At 48.7% G+C, this 19687-nt stretch overlaps 6 non-coding genes across 6 annotated transcripts; all 6 read left to right on the top strand.

Annotated features, from left to right (window-relative positions):
- Positions 1 to 2737: 2737 nt before the first annotated feature.
- On the top strand, positions 2738 to 2810 carry TRNAV-CAC (transfer RNA valine (anticodon CAC)). Its single transcript has one exon. It is a non-coding gene; the product is annotated as a tRNA-Val (tRNA).
- A 3499-nt stretch (positions 2811 to 6309) lies between these two features.
- On the top strand, positions 6310 to 6382 carry TRNAV-CAC (transfer RNA valine (anticodon CAC)). Its single transcript has one exon. It is a non-coding gene; the product is annotated as a tRNA-Val (tRNA).
- A 3050-nt stretch (positions 6383 to 9432) lies between these two features.
- On the top strand, positions 9433 to 9504 carry TRNAP-AGG (transfer RNA proline (anticodon AGG)). The gene has a single exon. It is a non-coding gene; the product is annotated as a tRNA-Pro (tRNA).
- Positions 9505 to 13014: 3510 nt separating this feature from the next.
- TRNAP-AGG (transfer RNA proline (anticodon AGG)) lies at positions 13015 to 13086 on the top strand. Its single transcript has one exon. It is a non-coding gene; the product is annotated as a tRNA-Pro (tRNA).
- Positions 13087 to 16597: 3511 nt separating this feature from the next.
- TRNAP-AGG (transfer RNA proline (anticodon AGG)) lies at positions 16598 to 16669 on the top strand. The gene has a single exon. It is a non-coding gene; the product is annotated as a tRNA-Pro (tRNA).
- A 388-nt stretch (positions 16670 to 17057) lies between these two features.
- Positions 17058 to 17130, top strand: TRNAV-CAC (transfer RNA valine (anticodon CAC)). The gene has a single exon. It is a non-coding gene; the product is annotated as a tRNA-Val (tRNA).
- The last annotated feature ends 2557 nt before the right edge of the window (positions 17131 to 19687 follow it).

The following is a 19687-nucleotide window of genomic DNA, read 5'->3' as shown; positions in this document are numbered from 1 at the left end:
TCCTCGTGACTTGCAATTTACATGAAGAAGACAGAGAGGCAGCTGGGAGTAGGCAGTACCCATGAACCCCTGAACACTGTCTTGCGACTAGCACACAATTCTGAAATGAGGCGGGGGAAAGGAGGTGATTTCCCCATCAAGGGCCATTCTGGGAAATCAGCCACCCTGCGTCTCCCAGGTGAGTGTTTCAGGCCTATGAGCCACTAATATAAATCTTGCCTGATCGAGCGCTGATTGAGCGCTGATTGAGCAAGTGTGCTTGAATCCAAGAGGCATGCTCCTCTGGCGCAAGAGCTAGCAGGCCCTTCAGTGCTTCTGGTTGGGAAGTCTAAGGTGCAAGGGTCCATGACTTGCAGCGGGTTACAACTACCAGAAAGGGTCTGCTTTTCACAACAGTGTCCTAGTTCAGCTCAGTGGCACAGGGCATTTTGACTACCTCTTGCCTTGCTAGAGACAAACAAAAAATCCTTGACAGAAAACATAAATTGCTATGGCACGCTTAGAGAGAGAGAGCCTCCAAATGGCCCTGCTTTTCTGAAAGACGCTTCAGAAGATGTTTCAAATGACTGTGCAGCGGCAGTCTAGTTGGTATAGGGGTATGATTCTCGCTTCGGGTGTGAGAGGACCTCGGTTCAAATCCCAGACAAACCCCTACCTTTATAGGTTCAGTCTGTGTTTTAAACAGGAGTATTTCTGCTTTTCACTCTTGTAAGATGTCATGTTGCAATGCAATACATGCTTTATACTGGCGTCGAGACGGTTCAGCATCATGAAGGTATGCGAGATTTCTTTGCAACTGCTTTTCTGTGCTGGAGCAGCAGTGCTCGTAGGAACATTAAATGCACAGTGCTTCTCCATGGTAATTTCGGGTCCAGTTCTGAAATCACCTCTTGGAATGAAAGTGATCCCAGTTCCTTTCTTCCAAGGGAAGAGATCGTGTTCCGGAAGGCTCAGCTTTGAGCGTCATGAACATTGGCCCTCATCCTTGCATCCCAGTCCAATGCATAGCCACATAAAGCAAGCAGGTGTGTCTGTTTCCATAGTGTGGTGGTTCCAGTACAATGCATAGCTACATGAAGCAAGCCGGCAAGTGTGTCTGTTTGTGTAGTGTAGTGGTTATCATGCGCACCTCACATGCGACAGGTCCCTGGTTCGAGTCGCTGGGCTTTTTCACAGTATTTGCATTTCCTGCCTCACCTGACAGGCAAGCTGAGATAAAAGAGACTGTGTCTATCCCTCACCATCGTGAGGTACTACGCTCCTGGGGCATCTATCACAGCTCACCAAGAGGAGTTGCGCCAGCTTACGGCAGTCAGTTGCTCACTGTTTGACCTTTGCAATGAAGCCTGAGCCTACAGCATTCAAGCCAGCCAAGGAAGCAAGGTACGAAAGCGAAAATAGCTTTCCTGCCCTCACCAAGAACACACACCTTGAGCAAATAAAGTGCCAGACTTACAAGGCCCTATCGCCACCGGAGCATCACTTTTAGTGACGCCCCGGTGGCACTATGCACTGCGCGGTATTTACAAGATGGCGTTCAGCCACTTTTTGTGGCTTAACACCACCTTGTAAATACGGCCCCTTAGCACGCAGCGCGTTCCCTGGATGGGGCGTGCAATGGGTGTTGTTGGGAGTGTGCCACAGCAACACCATAGCATTTTGATGCTGCTCCAGATTTAGGAGTTGGCGTAAATCTGCGTCAGCGCCAAAATCCAACGCCATCCCAGGGGTGTCGTTAGAGTGGCGCACTGAGGAGAAATGTTTTCATTTCTCCTTGTTTTTGCTCTTTCTATGTGTGATGCATTCTGCAGCACACATAGAAGTAAGAGCAAATCACCATTGAAGATTTTTTTTTTGGGCAGGAAGGTGTCTCTTCCTGCACAAAAACAATTTCCCCCTCAACGCAGTCATCCTTGTACCATGGTGCAAGAACGGCTGCATTGGCGCTCAGCAGCTAATTTAGAGCTGGCGCAGGGGGAAGCACAGGGGTGCGCTGTATTCTACTAAATACGGCGCTTCCCTGCATTTTGAAAATGACGGCGCGTGGGGCTTGCAAATTTGGCACAGCGTCGCGCTTAGTCATTTTCTTGTAAATCTGGGCCAAAATGTCTAAAGGATAGAGGCTTTTTATGTCATGTTCGATGAAGACCATGAAAATGACTCTAGTCGTACTGCAGAAGAGAGCACCATGTGCAGTTTCTTGCTTTGGGATGTAGTCTCCCACTCTCTGTCACCAAACCTCCGAGCAGGGTCGGAGCCGTTGCATTTCTGTGCCCAGGCTCGTTGGTCTAGGGGTATGATTCTCGCTTAGGGTGCGACAGGTCCCGGGTTCAAATCCCGGACGAGCCCATTTTAGCGGAAAACAATCAAATCCTGCTCAAAATACACAACCGCTCAACATTTCTCATTCCACTCGAAGCATTGTTGCGCAAAACATATTTTTTGCCTCAGGCGAAAAATGGATTACAATGCCTTGGCTTCCTTCCTGCTTGCTCTCAGTGCGCCCTGTGTGATGATTTCACAGGCTCTCCTTCCTGGCATTTAGGCATCAGATATTTGTCTGTCTCTGCCCGCAGCTGTGGGATTTTTCAGGACGTCTGAGTGTATGCATGCTGGCTGACACCGCTGCAATTTTCACACTTACCCCTCGAATTCCGAGCAACTGCTGATAAAGTATAGAGGAAATCGTGCAAACATATGAGGGGAACTGTGCTCCTTCAGTCAAACCAGCAAGCTTGTTTCTGTAGTGTAGTGGTTATCACGTTCGCCTCACATGCGAAAGGTCCCCGGTTCGAGACCGGGCAGAAACACTTGGAAGCAGCAGCTTTTGTGTTTGCTCCCTAAAACCTCAGTCTCTCTCAATGCACACTTAGACAGAAATGACCTTTAAAAACTTGTGACCTGTGTAAAACGTGCTTTACTATTGCAGGATGCTAAAAAGTTATCTGCATCCCTCGGTGGTCGTGCATGTGCATTGTTTCTTGTTCTTTTTTTTTTTTTTTTTCTTGGCCATGTTATATTGTGGGGCCTTTAAAGCTGTGACTTTGATAGGAACATTGCAAGCGGCAAAATCAACAAGTGCAGACTGAAGAGTCCGACCTGCACACTGTTTTGGCTGTCAGGATGGCCGAGTGGTCTAAGGCGCCAGACTCAAGAGAGCTTGATCTTCAGTGAAGCTGAGCCTTCTGGTCTCTTCATGGAGGCGTGGGTTCAAATCCCACTTCTGACAGGTGTATTTTCTTCCCTTAAATCTTGCTCTGCTTGCAGAGCCAGCTCCTCACACCACTATCTTTGGAAGCTGCTGTGGCATGTGAGGAGAAATCCACCAACCCATCGGCTGGGCCCTCAATCAAAATTCTGTGTATTACTGGAAGGGGTGTCTCAGGCACACCTTCTGTTAGAGCTGCACTTTATGACAGTAACTACCATGCTGGTTTCTACTTAAGCAGTTGATTCTATCGTTTGAAGTGAGGCTCTCCTGCCACCTTTTGGGCAAAGAAGACACTGCCCCTGCAACAACACAGGCAGACAAGCTCAAACTAGGTTTCTTGGTAAGGTGGGCGGAGCATATTGGCAATGGTGCCTCCTCGTGACTTGCAATTTACATGAAGAAGACAGAGAGGCAGCTGGGAGTAGGCAGTACCCATGAACCCCTGAACACTGTCTTGCGACTAGCACACAATTCTGAAATGAGGCGGGGAAAAGGAGGTGATTTCCCCATCAAGGGCCATTCCGGGAAATCAGCCACCCTGCGTCTCCCAGGTGAGAGTTTCAGGCCTATGAGCCACTAATATAAATCTCGCCTGATCGAGCGCTGATCGAGCAAGTGTGCTTGAATCCAAGAGGCATGCTCCTCTGGCTCAAGAGCTAGCAGGCCCTTCAGTGCTTCTGGTTGGGAAGTCTAAGGTGCAAGGGTCCATGACTTGCAGCGGGTTACAGCTACCAGAAAGGGTCTGCTTTTCACATCAGTGCCCTAGTTCAGCTCACTGGCACAGGGCATTTTGACTACCTCTTGCCTTGCTAGAGACAAACAAAAAATCCTTGACAGAAAACATCAATTGCTATGGCACGCTTAGAGAGAGAGAGCCTCCAAATGGCCCTGCTTTTCTGAAAGACGCTTCAGAAGATGTTTCAAATGACTATGCAGCGGCAGTCTAGTTGGTATAGGGGTATGATTCTCGCTTCGGGTGTGAGAGAACCTCGGTTCAAATCCCAGACAAACCCCTACCTTTATAGGTTCAGTCTGTGTTTTAAACAGGAGTATTTCTGCTTTTCACTCTTGTAAGATGTCATGTTGCAATGCGATACATGCTTTATACTGGCGTCGAGACGGTTTAGCATCATGAAGGTATGCGAGATTTCTTTGCAAGTGCTTTTCTGTGCTGGAGCAGCAGTGCTCGTAGGAACATTAAATGCACAGTGCTTCTCCATGGTAATTTCGGGTCCAGTTCTGAAATCACCTCTTGGAATGAAAGTGATCCCAGTTCCTTTCTTCCAAGGGAAGAGATCGTGTTCCGGAAGGCTCAGCTTTGAGCGTCATGAACATTGGCCCTCATCCTTGCATCCCAGTCCAATGCATAGCCACATAAAGCAAGCAGGTGTGTCTGTTTCCATAGTGTGGTGGTTCCAGTACAATGCATAGCCACATGAAGCAAGCCGGCAAGTGTGTCTGTTTGTGTAGTGTAGTGGTTATCATGCGCACCTCACATGCGAAAGGTCCCTGGTTCGAGTCGCTGGGCTTTTTCACAGTACTTGCATTTCCTGCCTCACCTGACAGGCAAGCTGAGATAAAAGAGACTGTGTCTATCCCTCACCATCGTGAGGTACTACGCTCCTGGGGCATCTGTCACAGCTCACCAAGAGGAGTTGCGCCAGCTTACGGCAGTCAGTTGCTCACTGTTTGACCTTTGCAATGAAGCCTGAGCCTACAGCATTTAAGCCAGCCAAGGAAGGAAGGTACGAGAGCGAAAATAGCTTTCCTGCCCTCACCAAGAACACACACCTTGAGCAAATAAAGTGCCAGACTTACAAGGCCCTATCGCCACCGGAGCATCACTTTTAGTGACGCCCCGGTGGCACTATGCACTGCGCGGTATTTACAAGATGGCGTTCAGCCACTTTTTGTGGCTTAACACCACCTTGTAAATACGGCCCCTTAGCACGCAGCGCGTTCCCTGGAAGGGGCGTGCAATGGGTGTTGTTGGGAGTGTGCCACAGCAACACCATAGCATTTTGATGCTGCTCCATATTTAGGAGTTGGCGTAAATCTGCGTCAGCGCCAAAATCCAACGCCATCCCAGGGGTGTCGTTAGAGTGGCGCACTGAGGAGAAATGTTTTCATTTCTCCTTGTTTTTGCTCTTTCTATGTGTGATGCATTCTGCAGCACACATAGAAGTAAGAGCAAATCACCATTGAAGATTTCTTTTTTGGGCAGGAAGGTGTCCCTTCCTGCACAAAAACAATTTCCCCTCAACGCAGTCATCCTTGTACCATGGTGCAAGAACGGCTGCATTGGCGCTCAGCAGCTAATTTAGAGCTGGCGCAGGGGGAAGCACAGGGGTGCGCTGTATTCTACTAAATACGGCGCTTCCCTGCATTTTGAAAATGACGGCGCGTGGGGCTTGCAAATTTGGCACAGCGTCGCGCTTAGTCATTTTCTTGTAAATCTGGGCCAAAATGTCTAAAGGATAGAGGCTTTTTATGTCATGTTCGATCAAGACCAGGCAAATGACTCTAGTCGTACTGCTGAAGAGAGCACCATGTGCAGTTTCTTGCTTTGGGATGTAGTCTCCCACTCTCTGTCACCAAACCTCCGAGCAGGGTCGGAGCCGTTGCATTTCTGTGCCCAGGCTCGTTGGTCTAGGGGTATGATTCTCCCTTAGGGTGCGAGAGGTCCCGGGTTCAAATCCCGGACGAGCCCATTTTAGCGGAAAACAATCAAATCCTGCTCAAAATACACAACCCCTCAACATTTCTCATTCCACTCGAAGCATTGTTGCGCAAAACATATTTTTTGCCCCAGGCGAAAAATGGATTACAATGCCTTGGCTTCCTTCCTGCTTGCTCTCAGTTCGCCATGTGTGATGATATCACAGGCTCTCCTTCCTGGAATTTAGGCATCAGATATTTGTCTGACTCTGCCCACAGCTGTGGGATTTTTCAGGACGTCTGAGTGTATGCATGCTGGCTGACACCGCTGCAATTTTCACACTTACCCCTCGCATTCCGAGCAACTGCTGATAAAGTATAGAGGAAATCGTGCAAACATATGAGGGGAACTGTGCTCCTTCAGTCAAACCAGCAAGCTTGTTTCTGTAGGGTAGTGGTTATCACGTTCGCCTCACACGCGAAAGGTCCCCGGTTCGAGACCGGGCAGAAACACTTGGAAGCAGCAGCTTTTGTGTTTGCTCCCTAAAACCTCAGTCTCTCTCAATGCACACTTAGACAGAATTGACCTTTAAAAACTTGTGACCTGTGTAAAACGTGCTTTACTATTGCAGGACGCTAAAAAGTTATCTGCATCCCTCGGTGGTCGTGCATTTGCATTGTTTCTTGTTCTGTTTTTTTTTTTTTTTGTTGGCCATGTTATATTGTGGGGCCTTTAAAGCTGTGACTTTGATAGGAACATTGCAAGCGGCAAAATCAACAAGTGCAGACTGACGAGTCCGACCTGCACACTGTTTTGGCTGTCAGGATTGCCGAGTGGTCTAAGGCGCCAGACTCAAGAGAGCTTGATCTTCAGTGAAGCTGAGCCTTCTGGTCTCTTCATGGAGGCGTGGGTTCAAATCCCACTTCTGACAGGTTTATTTTCTTCCCTTAAATCTTGCTCTGCTTGCAGAGCCAGCTCCTCACACCACTATCTTTGGAAGCTGCTGTGGCATGTGAGGAGAAATCCACCAACCCATCGGCTGGGCCCTCAATCAAAATTCTGTGTATTACTGGAAGGGGCGTCTCAGGCACACCTTCTGTTAGAGCTGCACTTTATGACAGTAACTACCATGCTGGTTTCTACTTAAGCAGTTGATTCTATTGTTTGAAGTGAGGCTCTCCTGCCACCTTTTGGGCAAAGAAGACACTGCCCCTGCAACAACACAGGCAGACAAGCTCAAACTAGGTTTCTTGGTAAGGTGGGCGGAGCATATTGGCAATGGTGCCTCCTCGTGACTTGCAATTTACATGAAGAAGACAGAGAGGCAGCTGGGAGTAGGCAGTACCCATGAACCCCTGAACACTGTCTTGCGACTAGCACACAATTCTGAAATGAGGCGGGGGAAAGGAGGTGATTTCCCCATCAAGGGCCATTCCGGGAAATCAGCCACCCTGCGTACCCAGGTGAGTGTTTCAGGCCTATGAGCCACTAATATAAATCTCGCCTGATCGAGCGCTGATCGAGCGCTGATCGAGCAAGTGTGCTTGAATCCAAGAGGCATGCTCCTCTGGCTCAAGAGCTAGCAGGCCCTTCAGTGCTTCTGGTTGGGAAGTCTAAGGTGCAAGGGTCCATGACTTGCAGCGGGTTACAACTACCAGAAAGGGTCTGCTTTTCACATCAGTGCCCTAGTTCAGCTCACTGGCACAGGGCATTTTGACTACCTCTTGCCTTGCTAGAGACAAACAAAAAATCCTTGACAGAAAACATCAATTGCTATGGCACGCTTAGAGAGAGAGAGCCTCCAAATGGCCCTGCTTTTCTGAAAGACGCTTCAGAAGATGTTTCAAATGACTATGCAGCGGCAGTCTAGTTGGTATAGGGGTATGATTCTCGCTTCGGGTGTGAGAGGACCTTGGTTCAAATCCCAGACAAACCCCTACCTTTATAGGTTCAGTCTGTGTTTTAAACAGGAGTATTTCTGCTTTTCACTCTTGTAAGATGTCATGTTGCAATGCAATACATGCTTTATACTGGCGTCGAGACGGTTCAGCATCATGAAGGTATGCAAGATTTCTTTGCAACTGCTTTTCTGTGCTGGAGCAGCAGTGCTCGTAGGAACATTAAATGCACAGTGCTTCTCCATGGTAATTTCGGGTCCAGTTCTGAAATCACCTCTTGGAATGAAAGTGATCCCAGTTCCTTTCTTCCAAGGGAAGAGATCGTGTTCCGGAAGGCTCAGCTTTGAGCGTCATGAACATTGGCCCTCATCCTTGCATCCCAGTCCAATGCATAGCCACATAGAGCAAGCAGGTGTGTCTGTTTCCATAGTGTGGTGGTTCCAGTACAATGTATAGCCACATGAAGCAAGCCGGCAAGTGTGTCTGTTTGTGTAGTGTAGTGGTTATCATGCACACCTCACATGCGAAAGGTCCCTGGTTCGAGTCGCTGGGCTTTTTCACAGTATTTGCATTTCCTGCCTCACCTGACAGGCAAGCTGAGATAAAAGAGACTGTGTCTATCCCTCACCATCGTGAGGTACTACGCTCCTGGGGCATCTGTCACAGCTCACCAAGAGGAGTTGCGCCAGCTTACGGCAGTCAGTTGCTCACTGTTTGACCTTTGCAATGAAGCCTGAGCCTACAGCATTCAAGCCAGCCAAGGAAGGAAGGTACGAGAGCGAAAATAGCTTTCCTGCCCTCACCAAGAACACACACCTTGAGCAAATAAAGTGCCAGACTTACAACGCCCTATCGCCACGGGAGCATCACTTTTAGTGACGCCCCGGTGGCACTATGCACTGCGCGGTATTTACAAGATGGCGTTCAGCCACTTTTTGTGGCTTAACACCACCTTGTAAATACGGCCCCTTAGCACGCAGCGCGTTCCCTGGAAGGGGCGTGCAATGGGTGTTGTTGGGAGTGTGCCACAGCAACACCATAGCACTTTGATGCTGCTCCAGATTTAGGAGTTGGCGTAAATCTGCGTCAGCGCCAAAATCCAACGCCATCCCAGGGGTGTCGTTAGAGTGGCACACTGAGGAGAAATGTTTTCATTTCTCCTTGTTTTTGCTCTTTCTATGTGTGATGCATTCTGCAGCACACATAGAAGTAAGAGCAAATCACCATTGAAGATTTTTTTTTTGGGCAGGAAGGTGTCCCTTCCTGCACAAAAACAATTTCCCCCTCAACGCAGTCATCCTTGTACCATGGTGCAAGAACGGCTGCATTGGCGCTCAGCAGCTAATTTAGAGCTGGTGCAGGGGGAAGCACAGGGGTGCGCTGTATTCTACTAAATACGGCGCTTCCCTACATTTTGAAAATGACGGCGCGTGGGGCTTGAAAATTTGGCACAGCGTCGCGCTTAGTCATTTTCTTGTAAATCTGGGCCAAAATGTCTAAAGGATAGAGGCTTTTTATGTCATGTTCGATGAAGACCATGCAAATGACTCTAGTCGTACTGCAGAAGAGAGCACCATGTGCAGTTTCTTGCTTTGGGATGTAGTCTCCCACTCTCTGTCACCAAACCTCCGAGCAGGGTCGGAGCCGTTGCACTTCTGTGCCCAGGCTCGTTGGTCTAGGGGTATGATTCTCGCTTAGGGTGCGAGAGGTCCCGGGTTCAAATCCCGGACGAGCCCATTTTAGCGGAAAACAATCAAATCCTGCTCAAAGTACACAACCCCTCAACATTTCTCATTCCACTCGAAGCATTGTTGCGCAATACATATTTTTTGCCTCAGGCGAAAAATGGATTACAATGCCTTGGCTTCCTTCCTGCTTGCTCTCAGTGCGCCCTGTGTGATGATTTCACAGGCTCTCTTTCCTGGCATTTAGGCATCAGATATTTGTCTGTCTCTGCCCGCAGCTGTGGGATTTTTCAGGACGTCTGAGTGTATGCATGCTGGCTGACACCGCTGCAATTTTCACACTTACCCCTCGCATTCCGAGCAACTGCTGATAAAGTATAGAGGAAATCGTGCAAACATATGAGGGGAACTGTGGTCCTTCAGTCAAACCAGCAAGCTTGTTTCTGTAGTGTTGTGGTTATCACGTTCGCCTCACACGCGAAAGGTCTCCGGTTCGAGACCGGGCAGAAACACTTGAAAGCAGCAGCTTTTGTTTTTGCTCCCTAAAACCTCAGTCTCTCTCAATGCACAGTTAGACGGAAATGACCTTTAAAAACTTGTGACCTGTGTAAAATGTGCTTTACTATTGCAGGACGCTAAAAAGTTATCTGCATCCCTCGGTGGTCGTGCATGTGCATTGTTTCTTGTTCTGTTTTTTTTTTTTTTCTTGGCCATGTTATATTGTGGGGCCTTTAAAGCTGTGACTTTGATAGGAACATTGCAAGCGGCAAAATCAACAGGTGCAGACTGAAGAGTCCGACCTGCACACTGTTTTGGCTGTCAGGATGGCCGAGTGGTCTAAGGGGCCAGACTCAAGAGAGCTTGATCTTCAGTGAAGCTGAGTCTTCTGGTCTCTTCATGGAGGCGTGGGTTCAAATCCCACTTCTGACAGGTGTATTTTCTTCCCTTAAATCTTGCTCTGCTTGCAGAGCCAGCTCCTCACACCACTATCTTTGGAAGCTGCTGTGGCATGTGAGGAGAAATCCACCAACCCATCGGCTGGGCCCTCAATCAAAATTCTGTGTATTACTGGAAGGGGCGTCTCAGGCACACCTTCTGTTAGAGCTGCACTTTATGACAGTAACTACCATGCTGGTTTCTACTTAAGCAGTTGATTCTATCGTTTGAAGTGAGGCTCTCCTGCCACCTTTTGGGCAAAGAAGAGACTGCCCCTGCAACAACACAGGCAGACAAGCTCAAACTAGGTTTCTTGGTTAGGTGGGCGGAGCATATTGGCAATGGTGCCTCCTCGTGACTTGCAATTTACATGAAGAAGACAGAGAGGCAGCTGGGAGTAGGCAGTACCCATGAACCCCTGAACACTGTCTTGCGACTAGCACACAATTCTGAAATGAGGCGGGGGAAAGGAGGTGATTTCCCCATCAAGGGCCATTCCGGGAAATCAGCCACCCTGCGTCTCCCAGGTGAGTGTTTCAGGCCTATGAGCCACTAATATAAATCTCGCCTGATTGAGGTTGATCGAGCGCTGATCGAGCAAGTGTGCTTGAATCCAAGAGGCATGCTCCTCTGGCTCAAGAGCTAGCAGGCCCTTCAGTGCTTCTGGTTGGGAAGTCTAAGGTGCAAGGGTCCATGACTTGCAGCGGGTTACAACTACCAGAAAGGGTCTGCTTTTCACACCAGTGCCCTAGTTCAGCTCACTGGCACAGGGCATTTTGACTACCTCTTGCCTTGCTAGAGACAAACAAAAAATCCTTGACAGAAAACATCAATTGCTATGGCACGCTTAGAGAGAGAGAGCCTCCAAATGGCCCTGCTTTTCTGAAAGACGCTTCAGAAGATGTTTCAAATGACTATGCAGCGGCAGTCTAGTTGGTATAGGGGTATGATTCTCGCTTCGGGTGTGAGAGGACCTCGGTTCAAATCCCAGACAAACCCCTACCTTTATAGGTTCAGTCTGTGTTTTAAACAGGAGTATTTCTGCTTTTCACTCTTGTAAGATGTCATGTTGCAATGCAATACATGCTTTATACTGGCGTCGAGACGGTTCAGCATCATGAAGGTATGCGAGATTTCTTTGCAACTGCTTTTCTGTGCTGGAGCAGCAGTGCTCGTAGGAACATTAAATGCACAGTGCTTCTCCATGGTAATTTCGGGTCCAGTTCTGAAATCACCTCTTGGAATGAAAGTGATCCCAGTTCCTTTCTTCCAAGGGAAGAGATCGTGTTCCGGAAGGCTCAGCTTTGAGCGTCATGAACATTGGCCCTCATCCTTGCATCCCAGTCCAATGCATAGCCACATAGAGCAAGCAGGTGTGTCTGTTTCCATAGTGTGGTGGTTCCAGTACAATGTATAGCCACATGAAGCAAGCCGGCAAGTGTGTCTGTTTGTGTAGTGTAGTGGTTATCATGCACACCTCACATGCGAAAGGTCCCTGGTTCGAGTCGCTGGGCTTTTTCACAGTATTTGCATTTCCTGCCTTACCTGACAGGCAAGCTGAGGTAAAAGAGACTGTGTCTATCCCTCACCATCGTGAGGTACTACGCTCCTGGGGCATCTGTCACAGCTCACCAAGAGGAGTTGCGCCAGCTTACGGCAGTCAGTTGCTCACTGTTTGACCTTTGCAATGAAGCCTGAGCCTACAGCATTCAAGCCAGCCAAGGAAGGAAGGTACGAGAGCGAAAATAGCTTTCCTGCCCTCACCAAGAACACACACCTTGAGCAAATAAAGTGCCAGACTTACAAGGCCCTATCGCCACCGGAGCATCACTTTTAGTGACGCCCCGGTGGCACTATGCACTGCGCGGTATTTACAAGATGGCGTTCAGCCACTTTTTGTGGATTAACACCACCTTGTAAATACGGCCCCTTAGTACGCAGCGCGTTCCCTGGAAGGGGCGTGCAATGGGTGTTGTTGGGAGTGTGCCACAGCAACACCATAGCATTTTGATGCTGCTCCAGATTTAGGAGTTGGCGTAAATCTGCGTCAGCGCCAAAATCCAACGCCATCCCAGGGGTGTCATTAGAGTGGCGCACTGAGGAGAAATGTTTTCATTTCTCCTTGTTTTTGCTCTTTCTATGTGTGATGCATTCTGCAGCACACATAGAAGTAAGAGCAAATCACCATTGAAGATTTTTTTTTTGGGCAGGAAGGTGTCCCTTCCTGCACAAAAACAATTTCCCCCTCAACGCAGTCATCCTTGTACCATGGTGCAAGAACGGCTGCATTGGCGCTCAGCAGCTAATTTAGAGCTGGCGCAGGGGGAAGCACAGGGGTGTGCTGTATTCTACTAAATACGGCGCTTCCCTGCATTTTGAAAATGACGGCGCGAGGGGCTTGCAAATTTGGCACAGCGTCGCGCTTAGTCATTTTCTTGTAAATCTGGGCCAAAATGTCTAAAGGATAGAGGCTTTTTATGTCATGTTCGATGAAGACCATGCAAATGACTCTAGTCGTACTGCAGAAGAGAGCACCATGTGCAGTTTCTTGCTTTGGGATGTAGTCTCCCACTCTCTGTCACCAAACCTCCGAGCAGGGTCGGAGCCGTTGCATTTCTGTGCCCAGGCTCGTTGGTCTAGGGGTATGATTCTTGCTTAGGGTGCGAGAGGTCCCGGGTTCAAATCCCGGACGAGCCCATTTTAGCGGAAAACAATCAAATCCTGCTCAAAATACACAACCCCTCAACATTTCTCATTCCACTCGAAGCATTGTTGCGCAAAACATATTTTTTGCCTCAGGCGAAAAATGGATTACAATGCCTTGGCTTCCTTCCTGCTTGCTCTCAGTGCGCCCTGTGTGATGATTTCACAGGCTCTCCTTCCTTGCATTTAGGCATCAGATATTTGTCTGTCTCTGCCCGCAGCTGTGGGATTTTTCAGGACGTCTGAGTGTATGCATGCTGGCTGACACCGCTGCAATTTTCACACTTACCCCTCGCATTCCGAGCAACTGCTGATAAAGTATAGAGGAAATCGTGCAAACATATGAGGGGAACTGTGCTCCTTCAGTCAAACCAGCAAGCTTGTTTGTGTAGTGTAGTGGTTATCACGTTCGCCTCACACGCGAAAGGTCCCCGTTTCAAGACAGGGCAGAAACACTTGGAAGCAGCAGCTTTTGTGTTTGCTCCCTAAAACCTCAGTCTCTCTCAATGCACACTTAGACAGAAATGACCTTTAAAAACTTGTGACCTGTGTAAAACGTGCTTTACTATTGCAGGACGCTAAAAAGTTATCTGCATCCCTCGGTGGTCGTGCATGTGCATTGTTTCTTGTTCTGTTTTTTTTTTTTTTTCTTGGCCATGTTATATTGAGGGGCCTTTAAAGCTGTGACTTTGATAGGAACATTGCAAGCGGCAAAATCAACAAGTGCAGACTGAAGAGTCCGACCTGCACACTGTTTTGGCTGTCAGGATGGCCGAGTGGTCTAAGGCGCCAAACTCAAGAGAGCTTGATCTTCAGTGAAGCTGAGCCTTCTTGTCTCTTCATGGAGGCGTGGGTTCAAATCCCACTTCTGACAGGTGTATTTTCTTCCCTTAAATCTTGCTCTGCTTGCAGAGCCAGCTCCTCACACCACTATCTTTGGAAGCTGCTGTGGCATGTGAGGAGAAATCCACCAACCCATCGGCTGGGCCCTCAATCAAAATTCTGTGTATTACTGGAAGGGGCGTCTCAGGCACACCTTCTGTTAGAGCTGCACTTTATGACAGTAAATACCATGCTGGTTTCTACTTAAGCAGTTGATTCTATCGTTTGAAGTGAGGCTCTCCTGCCACCTTTTGGGCAAAGAAGACACTGCCCCTGCAACAACACAGGCAGACAAGCTCAAACTAGGTTTCTTGGTAAGGTGGGCGGAGCATATTGGCAATGGTGCCTCTTCGTGACTTGCAATTTACATGAAGAAGACAGAGAGGCAGCTGGGAGTAGGCAGTACCCATGAACCCCTGAACACTGTCTTGCGACTAGCACACAATTCTGAAATGAGGCGGGGGAAAGGAGGTGATTTCCCCATCAAGGGCCATTCCGGGAAATCAGCCACCCTGCGTCTCCCAGGTGAGTGTTTCAGGCCTATGAGCCACTAATATAAATCTCGCCTGATCAAGCCTGATCGAGTGCTGATCGAGCAAGTGTGCTTGAATCCAAGAGGCATGCTCCTCTGGCTCAAGAGCTAGCAGGCCCTTCAGTGCTTCTGGTTGGGAAGTCTAAGGTGCAAGGGTCCATGACTTGCAGCGGGTTACAACTACCAGAAAGGGTCTGCTTTTCACATCAGTGCCCTAGCTCAGCTCACTGGCACAGGGCATTTTGACTACCTCTTGCCTTGCTAGAGACAAACAAAAAATCCTTGACAGAAAACATCAATTGCTATGGCACGCTTAGAGAGAGAGAGCCTCCAAATGGCCCTGCTTTTCGGAAAGACGCTTCAGAAGATGTTTCAAATGACTATGCAGCGGCAGTCTAGTTGGTATAGGGGTATGATTCTCGCTTCGGGTGTGAGAGGACCTCGGTTCAAATCCCAGACAAACCCCTACCTTTATAGGTTCAGTCTGTGTTTTAAACAGGAGTATTTCTGCTTTTCACTCTTGTAAGATGTCATGTTGCAATGCAATACATACTTTATACTGGCGTTGAGACGGTTTAGCATCATGAAGGTATGCAAGATTTCTTTGCAACTGCTTTTCTGTGCTGGAGCAGCAGTGCTCGTAGGAACATTAAATGCACAGTGCTTCTCCATGGTAATTTCGGGTCCAGTTCTGAAATCACCTCTTGGAATGAAAGTGATCCCAGTTCCTTTCTTCCAAGGGAAGAGATCGTGTTCCCGAAGGCTCAGCTTTGAGCGTCATGAACATTGGCCCTCATCCTTGCATCCCAGTCCAATGCATAGCCACATAAAGCAAGCAGGTGTGTCTGTTTCCATAGTGTGGTGGTTCCAGTACAATGCATAGCCACATGAAGCAAGCCGGCAAGTGTGTCTGTTTGTGTAGTGTAGTGGTTATCATGCGCACCTCACATGCGAAAGGTCCCTGGTTCGAGTCGCTGGGCTTTTTCACAGTACTTGCATTTCCTGCCTCACCTGACAGGCAAGCTGAGATAAAAGAGACTGTGTCTATCCCTCACCATCGTGAGGTACTACGCTCCTGGTGCATCTGTCACAGCTCACCAAGAGGAGTTGCGCCAGCTTACGGCAGTCAGTTGCTCACTGTTTGACCGTTGCAATGAAGCCTGAGCCTACAGCATTCAAGCCAGCAAAGGAAGGAAGGTACAAGAGCGAAAATAACTTTCCTGCCCTCACCTAGAACACACACCTTGAGCAAATAAAGTGCCAGACTTACAAGGCCCTATCGCCACCGGAGCATCACTTTTAGTGACGCCCCGGTGGCACTATGCACTGCGCGGTATTTACAAGATGGCGTTCAGCCACTTTTTGTGGCTTAACACCACCTTGTAAATACGGCCCCTTAGCACGCAGCGCGTTCCCTGGAAGGGGCGTGCAATGGGTGTTGTTGGGAGTGTGCCACAGCAACACCATAGCATTTTGATGCTGCTCCAGATTTAGGAGTTGGCGTAAATCTGCGTCAGCGCCAAAATCCAACGCCATCCCAGGGGTGTCGTTAGAGTGGCGCACTGAGGAGAAATGTTTTCATTTCTCCTTGTTTTTGCTCTTTCTATGTGTGATGCATTCTGCAGCACACATAGAAGTAAGAGCAAATCACCATTGAAGATTTTTTTTTTGGGCAGGAAGGTGTCCCTTCCTGCACAAAAACAATTTCCCCCTCAACGCAGTCATCCTTGTACCATGGTGCAAGAACGGCTGCATTGGCGCTCAGCAGCTAATTTAGAGCTGGCGCAGGGGGAAGCACAGGGGTGCGCTGTATTCTACTAAATACGGCGCTTCCCTGCATTTTGAAAATGACGGCGCGTGGGGCTTGCAAATTTGGCACAGCGTCGCGCTTAGTCATTTTCTTGTAAATCTGGGCCAAAATGTCTAAAGGATAGAGGCTTTTTATGTCATGTTCGATGAAGACCATGCAAATGACTCTAGTCGTACTGCAGAAGAGAGCACCATGTGCAGTTTCTTGCTTTGGGATGTAGTCTCCCACTCTCTGTCACCAAACCTCCGAGCAGGGTCGGAGCTGTTGCATTTGTGTGCCCAGGCTCGTTGGTCTAGGGGTATGATTCTCGCTTAGGGTGCGAGAGGTCCCGGGTTCAAATCCCGGACGAGCCCATTTTTGCGGAAAACAATCAAATCCTGCTCAAAATACACAACCCCTCAACATTTCTCATTCCACTCGAAGCATTGTTGCGCAAAACATATTTTTTGCCTCAGGCGAAAAATGGATTACAATGCCTTGGCTTCCTTCCTGCTTGCTCTCAGTGCGCCCTGTGTGATGATTTAACAGGCTCTCCTTCCTGGCATTTAGGCATCAGATATTTGTCTGTCTCTGCCCGCAGCTGTGGGATTTTTCAGGACGTCTGAGTGTATGCATGCTGGCTGACACCGCTGCAATTTTCACACTTACCCCTCGCATTCCGAGCAACTGCTGATAAAGTATAGAGGAAATCGTGCAAACATATGAGGGGAACTGTGCTCCTTCAGTCAAACCAGGAAGCTTGTTTCTGTAGTGTAGTGGTTATCACGTTCGCCTCACACGCGAAAGGTCCCCGGTTCGAGACAGGGCAGAAACACTTGGAAGCAGCAGCTTTTGTGTTTGCTCCCTAAAACCTCAGTCTCTCTCAATGCACACTTAGACAGAAATTACCTTGAAAAACTTGTGACCTGTGTAAAACGTGCTTTACTATTGCAGGACGCTAAAAAGTTATCTGCATCCCTCGGTGGTCGTGCATGTGCATTGTTTCTTGTTCTGTTTTTTTTTTTTTTTCTTGGCCATGTTATATTGTGGGGCCTTTAAAGCTGTGACTTTGATAGGAACATTGCAAGCGGCAAAATCAACAAGTGCAGACTGAAGAGTCCGACCTGCACACTGCTTTGGCTGTCAGGGTGGCCGAGTGGTCTAAGGCGCCAGACTCAAGAGAGCTTCATCTTCAGTGAAGCTGAGCCTTCTGGTCTCTTCATGGAGGCGTGGGTTCAAATCCCCCTTCTGACAGGTGTATTTTCTTCCCTTAAATCTTGCTCTGCTTGCAGAGCCAGCTCCTCACACCACTATCTTTGGAAGCTGCTGTGGCATGTGAGGAGAAATCCACCAACCCATCGGCTGGGCCCTCAATCAAAATTCTGTGTATTACTGGAAGGGGCGTCTCAGGCACACCTTCTGTTAGAGCTGCACTTTATGACAGTAACTACCATGCTGGTTTCTACTTAAGCAGTTGATTCTATCGTTTGAAGTGAGGCTCTCCTGCCACCTTTCGGGCAAAGAAGACACTGCCCCTGCAACAACACAGGCAGACAAGCTCAAACTAGGTTTCTTGGTAAGGTGGGTGGAGCATATTGGCAATGGTGCCTCTTCGTGACTTGCAATTTACATGAAGAAGACAGAGAGGCAGCTGGGAGTAGGCAGTACCCATGAACCCCTGAACACTGTCTTGCGACTAGCACACAATTCTGAAATGAGGCGGGGGAAAGGAGGTGATTTCCCCATCAAGGGCCATTCCGGGAAATCAGCCACCCTGCGTCTCCCTGGTGAGTGTTTCAGGCCTATGAGCCACTAATATAAATGTCGCCTGATCAAGCCTGATCGAGCGCTGATCGAGCAAGTGTGCTTGAATCCAAGAGGCATGCTCCTCTGGCTCAAGAGCTAGCAGGCCCTTCAGTGCTTCTGGTTGGGAAGTCTAAGGTGCAAGGGTCCATGACTTGCAGCGGGTTACAACTACCAGAAAGGGTCTGCTTTTCACATCAGTGCCCTAGTTCAGCTCACTGGCACAGGGCATTTTGACTACCTCTTGCCTTGCTAGAGACAAACAAAAAATCCTTGACAGAAAACATCAATTGCTATGGCACGCTTAGAGAGAGAGAGCCTCCAAATGGCCCTGCTTTTCTGAAAGACGCTTCAGAAGATGTTTCAAATGACTATGCAGCGGCAGTCTAGTTGGTATAGGGGTATGATTCTCGCTTCGGGTGTGAGAGGACCTCGGTTCAAATCCCAGACAAACCCCTACCTTTATAGGTTCAGTCTGTGTTTTAAACAGGAGTATTTCTGCTTTTCACTCTTGTAAGATGTCATGTTGCAATGCAATACATGCTTTATACTGGCGTCGAGACGGTTTAGCATCATGAAGGTATGCGAGATTTCTTTGCAACTGCGTTTCTGTGCTGGAGCAGCAGTGCTCGTAGGAACATTAAATGCACAGTGCTTCTCCATGGTAATTTCGGGTCCAGTTCTGAAATCACCTCTTGGAATGAAAGTGATCCCAGTTCCTTTCTTCCAAGGGAAGAGATCATGTTCCGGAAGGCTCAGCTTTGAGCGTCATGAACATTGGCCCTCATCCTTGCATCCCAGTCCAATGCATAGCCACATAAAGCAAGCAGGTGTGTCTGTTTCCATAGTGTGGTGGTTCCAGTACAATGCATAGCCACATGAAGCAAGCCGGCAAGTGTGTCTGTTTTTGTAGTGTAGTGGTTATCATGCGCACCTCACATGCGAAAGGTCCCTGGTTCGAGTCGCTCGGCTTTTTCACAGTACTTGCATTTCCTGCCTCACCTGACAGGCAAGCTGAGATAAAAGAGACTGTGTCTATCCCTCACCATCGTGAGGTACTACGCTCCTGGGGCATCTGTCACAGCTCACCAAGAGGAGTTGCGCCAGCTTACGGCAGTCAGTTGCTCACTGTTTGACCTTTGCAATGAAGCCTGAGCCTACAGCATTCAAGCCAGCCAAGGAAGGAAGGTACGAGAGCGAAAATAGCTTTCCTGCCCTCACCAAGAACACACACCTTGAGCAAATAAAGTGCCAGACTTACAAGGCCCTATCGCCACCGGAGCATCACTTTTAGTGACGCCCCGGTGGCACTATGCACTGCGCGGTATTTACAAGATGGTGTTCAGCCACTTTTTGTGGCTTAACACCACCTTGTAAATACGTCCCCTTAGCACGGAGCGCGTTCCCTGGAAGGGGCGTGCAATGGGTGTTGTTGGGAGTGTGCCACAGCAACACCATAGCATTTTGATGCTGCTCCAGATTTAGGAGTTGGCGTAAATCTGCGTCAGCGCCAAAATCCAACGCCATCCCAGGGGTGTCGTTAGAGTGGCGCACTGAGGAGAAATGTTTTCATTTCTCCTTGTTTTTGC

Source organism: Pleurodeles waltl, unplaced genomic scaffold (assembly GCF_031143425.1).
Source record: "Pleurodeles waltl isolate 20211129_DDA unplaced genomic scaffold, aPleWal1.hap1.20221129 scaffold_412, whole genome shotgun sequence".
Taxonomy (NCBI): domain Eukaryota; kingdom Metazoa; phylum Chordata; class Amphibia; order Caudata; family Salamandridae; genus Pleurodeles; species Pleurodeles waltl.
This window is presented reverse-complemented; position numbering and strand designations above follow the sequence as displayed.